The following is a 9,495-nucleotide window of genomic DNA, read 5'->3' on the forward strand; positions in this document are numbered from 1 at the left end:
GAGTACATATTGTGTGAGTTCCTTTGTGATTGTGTTACCTCACTCAAGATGATGCCCTCCAGGTCCATCCATTTGCCTAGGAATTTCATAAATCCATTCTTTTTAATAGCTGAGTAGTACTCCATTGTGTAAATGTACCACATTTTCTGTATCCATTTCTTGAGCACCGGGGTGCCTTGCAAACTTTATATACCCCATTACAGGGGAACGCCGGGGCCAAAAAGGGGGAGTGGCTGGGTAAGGGAGTGGGAGGGGTGGGTATAGGGGACTTTTGGGATAGCACTGGAAATGTAAATGAGGAAAATACCTAATAATAAAAAAGGAAAAAAAAAGAAAGATAAAACAACAGTCAACTAACAATACCATGATTATTAGACATTTTCTCTTCTCAATTTTTCCCTATCGTGCATCTATTTAACTATGGTTATAAGTTTATAAATCATGTTTTACAACTCAGTTTCTGTATAGACACTGAGATCCAATTTTAATAAAGTTGAATTGCATGTGGCAAACTTAAAATTTAATACATCCCAAATTTTCAAACTGCTCAATTTAAACTATTTGTATAAAGAGTTCAAATATAAGATAATTTGTTCAAAAGACTGGTTTGGAGCTGAGATGAAAGAATGGACCATCTAGAGACTGCCATACCCGGGGATCCATCCCATAAACAGCCTCCAAACGCTGACACCATTGCATACACTAGCAAGATTTTGCTGGAAGTACCCTGATATATTGCTGTCTCTTGTGAGGCTATGCCGGAGCTTAGCAAACAGAGAAGTGGATGCTCACAGTAAGCTATTGGATGGATCACAGGGCCCCCAATGGAGGAGCTGGAGAAAGTACCCAAGGAGCTAAAGGGGTCTGCAACCCTATAGGTGGAATAACAATATGAACTAACCAGTACACCCCGGAGCTCATGTCTCTAGCTGCATATGAATCAGAAGATGGCCTAGCCGGCCATCATTGGAAAGAGAGTCCCCTTGGTCTTGCAAACTTTATACGCCTCAGTACAGGGGAACACCAGGGCTAAGAAGTGGGAGTGAGTGGGTATGGGAGTGGGGTGTGAGGGTATGGGGGACTTTTGGGATAGCATTGGAAATGTAAATGAAGAAAATACCTAATAAATAAAAAAAGAGAATGAAAAAAAGACTGTTATAGACTATTGGTCACATAATCTTTACATACATACATAGCATGTTTTATATTTGAAATTATTGTTTACTGCTCTCCTAGCCATTGTTTTATTTCTGTGCAGGGGAACCACTACAAGGAAGCTCTTTTTAAAAGAAATTTATTCCTTATTTTATTTATTTACACTTCAAATGCTATAATTCTTCCCAGTTTCTCCTCTGCAAACTCCCATCCCACCCCCCTCCTGCTTCTATGAGGGTGCTATCCCACCAACCACCCCATTCCCATCTCATTGCCCTAGCATTCCTTTATAATGGGGCATCTAGCTTTCACAAAACCAAGGGTCTCCCTTCTCATTGATGCCAGATAAGACCATCCTCTGCTACATATGCAACTGGAGCCATAGGTCCTTCCATGTGTACTCTTTGGTTCATAGTTTAGTCCCTGGGAGCCTGGGGCTGGGGGTGGAGGAGACTCTGGTTGGTTGATATTGTTTCACAGCTCCATCAGTCCTTCTCCTAACTACTCCAATGGGGCCCTCGTGCTTAGTCCAATGGTTGGCTGCAAGCATCCACATCTATTTCAGTAAGGCTCTAACAGATCCTCTCAGGAGACAGATATATCAGGCTCTTTTCAGCGAGCACTTCTTGGCATCAGCAGTAGGTACTGGGTTTGGTGTCTGCATATGGAATGAATCCACATGTGGGGCAGTCTCTGGATAGCCTTTCCTTCAGTCTCTGTTCTACTCTTTGTCCCTGTATTTCCTTTAGAGAGAAGCAATTCTGTGTTAAAATATTTGAGAAGGGTGGGTGGTCCATCCCTCAACTAAGAGCCATGCTTAATCTCTCCATATGGTCTCTGCAGGTTCCCTCTCCCCTTTGTTGGGTACTTTAGCTAGTGTCATCCCCATTGGGTCCTGGGAGCCTCTTGCTTTCTTAGCATCTGGTACTTAATGTGGGCTGCCCTGGTTGCACAACTCTGTTCAATTTCCTGAACCTCTGTACATCTGCCTATCTCCTCCCACACCTGAACCTGCCCCCCTTTTTCTCTCTCCTGCTCTTCTCTTACCCCAAGTTCCTCCTACCCTCTATTTCCCATGGTTAAGTTTTCCCCCTTCTAAGTAAGACTGAAGCATCCACACTGTATTCTTTCTTCTTGAACTTCATATGGTCTGTAAGTTGTATCTTAGGTATTCCGAGTTTTCATCCTAATATGCACTTATCAGTGAGTGTATACCATGTGTGTTCTTTGTGTCTTAGTAACCTCACTTAGGATGATATTTTCCACTTCCATCAGTTTGCCTAAGAATTTCATGAATTCATTGTTTTTAAAAGCTGAGTAGTACTCCATTGTGTAAATGTACCACATTTTCTGTATCCATTCCTCTGTTGAAAAACATCTGGGCTCTTTCCAGCTTCTGGCTATTTTAAATAAGGATGCTATGAACATAGTGGAGCATGTATCCTTGTTATATTTTGGAGCATCTTTTGGGTATATGCTCAGGATAGAGGAAAACATTTAACTGGGCATGGATTAAAGTTCATAGGTTTTGTCCAACAGGAAACATGGCAGCATGACATGAGACAAGGTGCTGGAGAAGGATCTTAGAGTTCTTCATAGATATTTGCATGTTACAGGAAACAGGAAGACACTGGGCTTGGCTTGATCATTTAAAACAACAAAGCCCACCCCCCAGCGACACACTTACTCCAACAAGAGCACACCTCCTAATCCCTCTTAAGTAGCACCACTCCCTAAGGAGCAATCTTTCAAATATATGAGCCTATCAGGATGTTTCTATTCTAACCACCACATCTATACTCTTATTTCAGCAGTAATCATAAGTCATAAACTACTGAGTTTTTATTTTTGTTTTAACCAAGTCACACGAGTATCACTTGCCATTTTTTATTATTATATTTCAAATGATTACGTGCAAGATAAGGTCTCAAAAGGGCATCTCTATCATGACAATATCTACTTTCAAAAAAAGCAATTTGAGTTTCTCAAAAAAATAATTGTAATATTAGTTTTAATGACAAAAACAAATGACTACTGAAGAACATCTACATTATTGTCCTAGTCTAAATGAAATTAAAATTAATCTCAGTCATGTATGTAGCTTAACATATCTTCATAACTCATATTCGTTTTAATGAGATGGATGTAATTAAGCACCAGAGAAAGTGCTAGATTAAAATGCTTCAAAATTTATATTTGATAAAGAAAACTGATGAAAAATAAAACACAGTCATGTATGTATAGAATTATGTAGATTCCTGTAAACCATTTCTGATACATTAGTTTCTTTACAAATATTGATATGTAGGTATAGCTGTGGTGATTTTTTTCTATTATAATGAAAACCAAGTTGACTTAAATATTATACATTATACATTCATTCTATTAATTTTTGGCTAATTTGTGAGAAGCATTACAATGCAAGCCAGGAAATAATTTAGATATTAACCAATTACCAAAGGATAATTAGAGTTTTTAAGATAACAAATCCAACAAAAAATGTTCCTAGTGAAAAAGTTTAACTACATTTAGTCAGGAGACCCAAAAAATGATCCAATTGTATAAGCTAAATTTTTGCTACATCAATAATTTCTCTGAATAGTCAAATTAAATATTTATATCCTAGCAGAGTGTTGAAGAGATATATTTCTTTGTTTGTATTCCTAAATATGGGTTATTTGTTTTCTATGTGTACGTTAATAATTAATCAAATAAAAAACAGAATAAATTTTATTCCTTCAATTGATATATACTGCAATTGTTCCATAACATTATCATAGGGATCTATAAGCACAGAAAAATATCCTTGTACAATCTAAAGCCTGAAATGGTATCATGAAAAGAAAGAAAAGTTTACCCTAAAACAGAAAAGAGAAAGAATGATCAAGCTACAGAAACTGTACAGAGAAAGCATTGAAAAGGAACAGCTGTTATTAGCAATATAAATGACAAAGAAAAACAAAACAAGGCCAATACAAATAGGAGTCTCTTCAACTATCTAGAAAAGGAATGAAAATTATCTTTTGAAAATACAAGATAGATATTCTAATATTCAATATCATAAAGTATTTGTGGAGATGTTCATGTAGAGGACAGTGATTTCTGCAGGAGTAGATTGTTCTTGGCAAGAGGCCACCCAGAGATTCTTAAGCTTCTTCCAGAGGAACAGCCTGGAGCTGCAATACCAGTGGCTTCATCTACTCTGCTGCAACAGACAGGGAATTAAAGTCTCTGATCCCCAGATCTTCATTTTTAAAGTAGGAAAATAATACTTATTTTGTAGTCATGATATGACAGTAAAGAGAAATAAAGCAGACACATACTGCACTTAGAAATCAAACATGCCAAATTATAGTAACAGACATGAGATATGATTATAACTTTTTTAAAAAAACTGGTTCAGAACAGTAAAGTCCTAAAAGTGACACGGTGTTCTATTTTATTTACAAAATGTTATATGGTAATACTCTCACATAATACAGTTATATAAATGTGTAACTCTTCTTATTCTTCATTCTTTTTATTGCTTTGTTAGAACTATACAAAGTACCACGATTAGTTTAAACAATTGGAAGTTATTTTCTTACACCTTAGGAAATGGGAGATCCCACCCTACCATGGTGCCATGGCTGCTTACCTATAAAATTGTTGAGAGAGAGAGAGAGAGAGAGAGAGAGAGAGAGAGAGAGAGAGAGAGAGAGAGAGAGAGAGGATGCATACATATATGCATCACATTCACACACATGAACAAAAAATAATAAGTTAGGATTAGAAGTTGCTCAGTGCTTGAAGTACTTCGTGTGCAATAAAATATAAGCGCCAGGTGGTCTTTGAGGCCTGCCTGTAATTCCAGAATCAGAAGGAGACACAACAGTTCCCAAATTGTGTAAGAAAATGTCCCCACTTAAGTGGCCTGTGAGCAGCAAGTCAGGAAGCATGTTCCTCATGGCCTATTTCAGTTCTGCTTCCAGGTTTGGGTCCTGTTTAAGGTCTGCCATGACATTACTTGGTAATGTAGGGAAAAGGGACCTCTTTTCCTCTCCTGTTTATATTTGATCACGATGTTTTATCATAACAATAGAACCCTCACTGTTTTATAATAACACCACCACCGTGAAGATCTCACTTAAATAGACAAGTATTTAAAGGTCCATGTTCAAATTTACTCACATAATATGCTACTGAGTGATAAAATTTTGAGCAGACAGATATTATAAACCTAGTAATATTAGATATATGCAGAGTAACCTTTTAGTGTAACTGCATAGTGCATTAAATAATAAGCATTGACATTATTGATAATAATAACTGCAAATTCTGAAACCCTTTGAACACCTTTTATATCAAAAGTCTACACTGAGAGGGCTGAAGAGTTAGCTAACCAGTTAAAAAAAACCTTGTCTCTCTTGCAGTGGAGCAAAGTTAAGTTTCCAATGTCCCATGGTAGCTCACAACCATATGTAACACTAACACCAAGAAATCGAACACCCACTTCTGACTTCTGTAGATACGTCATATTAAAGTATTCCACTTCATATATGCAGGCAAAACACTGAAAGGGGTAAAATAAATGTTAAAAAAATAAGCTGTTATACAAGTAACATTTTTTGTACTCAGAAGTTTTTATTTATGTATGTAGGAATTCACACACACACACATGAACAATAACAATAATAAAATAAAAAGATACCATGATTTTAGTGAAAGTAAGGCATAAGTGCAGGAGTGGTATATAGAAGAGTTTACAGGGAAGAAAAGAAAGGTGAGAGTGATGATATTATATTATAATCACAAAATTACAAATGTTTAAAAATAAAGTCCACACTGAGCATGTGAAATCTTGCTTCTTTTAAATTAAAAAAAAACAATTAAACAAAAATTCCAAATCGAAGGAAATACTGATTGTTCCAAATTCATGATATATTATAATTATTGGTATATTCATAGTACATATTGCTTTCTAACAATAACTTGTCCAGAATTTCACATTGCAATAATCCTGGATGGAATCAATATCTATTTTATAAATTGTAATACAGTTAATTTTAAAAGCAAGTGAATAACAATTCTAAATTATTTACTTTTGTAATCTACGTAGCAATGATGAATCTAAAGTTCAATTTCTCATGAACTAAGGTAAATTCTTTCAAGTACCAAAAGAATAAACTATATTCCCACATTATATATTAAGGCAAAATTTCAGGCCTAATAGTAAACATAACAATATACTTGGTCATAGAATTATTCTTACAGAAAATCAACACTGAAAATAAAGATTTTCATCATGTATAAAACTACTCACTTTACACATATCTACATAAAACATATCTACAGCATGAGACAATTCCTTGCTGGATCAAAATCTATAACATGAGACTCTTTTCAGCCTCTTTTGGTTTTTCTTCACAAAACATACCAATAACTTATTTCACAATTCCATATTTGGAAGGAAAAAGACTCAGAATAGCCAACAACCAAATTTCAGTGTACAAAATTTCCATTACTGAAGTTCAAATACTCAAAAATTGGTCTTGTGTGCATGATCTCATTTCAAGTAATTCAAGTAAATTAGAGTCCATACAATTACATCAATCATTGTCTTACCTGCTGTAAGTAAATACTGCAAAACTGCACAATGACAAAATATCATAGTGTCTCCATTCTTAGAATTTATTTATTTATTGAGCAAAAGTTTTCAAAACTCTAAGACTTTAAAAATTTAGTAATCAGAGCAGTGTGGTATTCATGAAAGAGCACAAAAGATGGCTAATAAAACAGAATAAGAAGTCTAGAAAAGCCCAAATAAACATAGAACATTTAGAAATAAATAAAGGTCATTCAATGGAGAAAAATTAGTTTTATATTTTAATGGAGTTAAGCATTAGACATTCACAAAAAATAAATTAATCTCATAAATATAACATCTTTAACAAAAAGTGATTTAATCATGGAATAAACTTTAAAACACAAAAGTATAATGTTCCATAGCTCAGAAGAAAACCTAAAATGACTGATTTGAAAAGGACATTTTAGATGTAGTACCAAAATCATAAATGAAAGAAAATATTCATAAGTGAGAGATCATTAAAAGATGTAAGGTTCTGCTTGTGAAATATCGTGCAGAGCTGGTGCCATAGCTCAGTTGGTACTGTGATGGCCTAGCATGCATAAACCCCAGCATTAGTCCACAAATATAATCCCAGTGCCAAAGAGGTGGAGGTAAGAACGCGAGAATTTCAATAAAACGGGAGCCAGCCCAAATACATGAAACCCTATGAAAAGAAAGAAAAGAAAGAAAGAAAGAAAGAAAGAAAGAAAGAAAGAAAGAAAGAAAGAAAGAAAGAAAGAAAGAAAGAAAGAAGGGAGGGAGGGAGGAAGGAAGGAAGGAAAAGTAAGAAGAAGGGAAGGGAAGGGAGGGAAGGGAAAGTAAATGAAAGAAAGAAGGAAAGGAAGTAAGAAAACAAAAGGGGGGATAAAATTAAAAGAAACATAGGCACCAGGAAGAGCTAAAAACATAAAACCAAAATCTTTCTATCCTCCCTCTGTAGAACTTTCTTTTCCACCATACTCCATAGTCCAGCTCTACTTTCCTGATCCTGATCCTGATCCTGATCTCCCTCTCTCTCTCTCTCTCTCTCTCTCTCTCTCTCTCTCTGTGTGTGTGTGTGTGTGTGTGTGTGTGTGTGTTCAGTTTCAGTGTCTCTATTGAAATCTAAAGATAGAAACCACAAACAAGAAAAACAAGTTGTGTTTATCTTTCTTGGTCTCTGCTAACCCATTGAGAACAGTACCTTCTATTTCCATCCATTTAACTAAAATTTCAAGATTTTATTTTTATTTACAGCTAAATCTCTATTGTGTATAAGTACTGCATTTCATTATCAAGACTACAGTTGAGGGCATTTAATTTGCTTCTTTTTCCTAGGTATTGTAAAGAGAACAGCAGTGAACATAAGTGAGCAAGTATCTGTCAAGTGGGATATAAGGCTCATTCCAAGATATATATATACAAGATATATACCACAATAAAATTAGAAATAAGAAGGCTTTCAAGGTCTTTGGACATAAGCCAAGGAGTGAGTGCCATAGCCAGTTCATGTAAAGGACCCACTTTTAGTTTTTGAGAATTGCTCACAAGGGTTTCAAAGGGGGAAGATGGAGAAATACAGAAGGAATGAGAAGAAAAGGAAAATAGCACTATGGAGTTCTACAAAAGTTGTAGAGAACTATGCCATTTTATAAGTTTTATGTTTATAAGTTATGTTTATAAATGCAAGTTATATTTAGTGGGATTACAATAAAAGAACCATACACTAGCAAGAATTCCAGTGTCTGTTATTCCAGTGTCCCCCTTCTTTTGAGGCGGAAGTCCCAAACAATATGTGCATCTCCATTGTCTTGGCTTCCTCCCACAACTTAAAGCAATAGCTTATAGCTGAAGAACAACTTACTTTAGAAACACCACTTGAAGAATTTGAGCAATATCTGGCATGGGGGCTTCCTTTTGAGGACTGTTTCTCAGACTCAGAAAATACTATGCAAGCTGCCCAGACTTAAACGTGATTGGTGGTCTTACCCACCTGTAAAATCTATGAACAACACTGACTGGCCCTGAAAGATATTTCTGATGGTATAATAGGGGACAAGTATCTTGAAGATAACAAATGGCTGCATAAATAGACATAAAGCATAGTCAATAAGCATATTCTTGCCTATAACTGTAAAGCCAACCAATTACCCATGGCTGCAGAGTTCATAGTTCCACAAAGAGAAATCACAACTGCTTCTTTCTGCAACCAATAATATATATATATATATATATATATATAATATAAATATATATATAGCCAAAACTCAAAGATAGGTGAAGTTTCCACCACTCATTAAGAATTATATTTTTGTAACAGAGAACATTGCAAATATCCATCACTTGTCAAAACACACAGAAAATGTGTCCGTGAGTCTCCTAACACTAACTAAATCATCTGCACTGCAACTCCTACAGTAAATGTCAGATAAGGTAGAGGAAGAAGTGTGGAAATATTGTAACAGCCAGAAAACCAGAATGTCTGCTGCTAGATAGTGCCTTGTAGATGCAACAGGAAATCTACCCTTACAAAATCTAAATACTATGGTTATCTAAACAATGCTTGAATAAGAACATTAATTGATATGTCATTTTAGATACACTTAGATTAAAACTAAAGAGCAATCTATAAATGGCTGTTGAAAGAGAGGGAGGATCAGATAGAGGACTAATATCCAATATATATAAAGAACTCAAGAAGGTGGACTCCAGAAAATCAAATAACCCCATTAAAAAATGGGGCTCAGAGATAA

Source organism: Mus caroli, chromosome 2, assembly GCF_900094665.2.
Source record: "Mus caroli chromosome 2, CAROLI_EIJ_v1.1, whole genome shotgun sequence".
Taxonomy (NCBI): domain Eukaryota; kingdom Metazoa; phylum Chordata; class Mammalia; order Rodentia; family Muridae; genus Mus; species Mus caroli.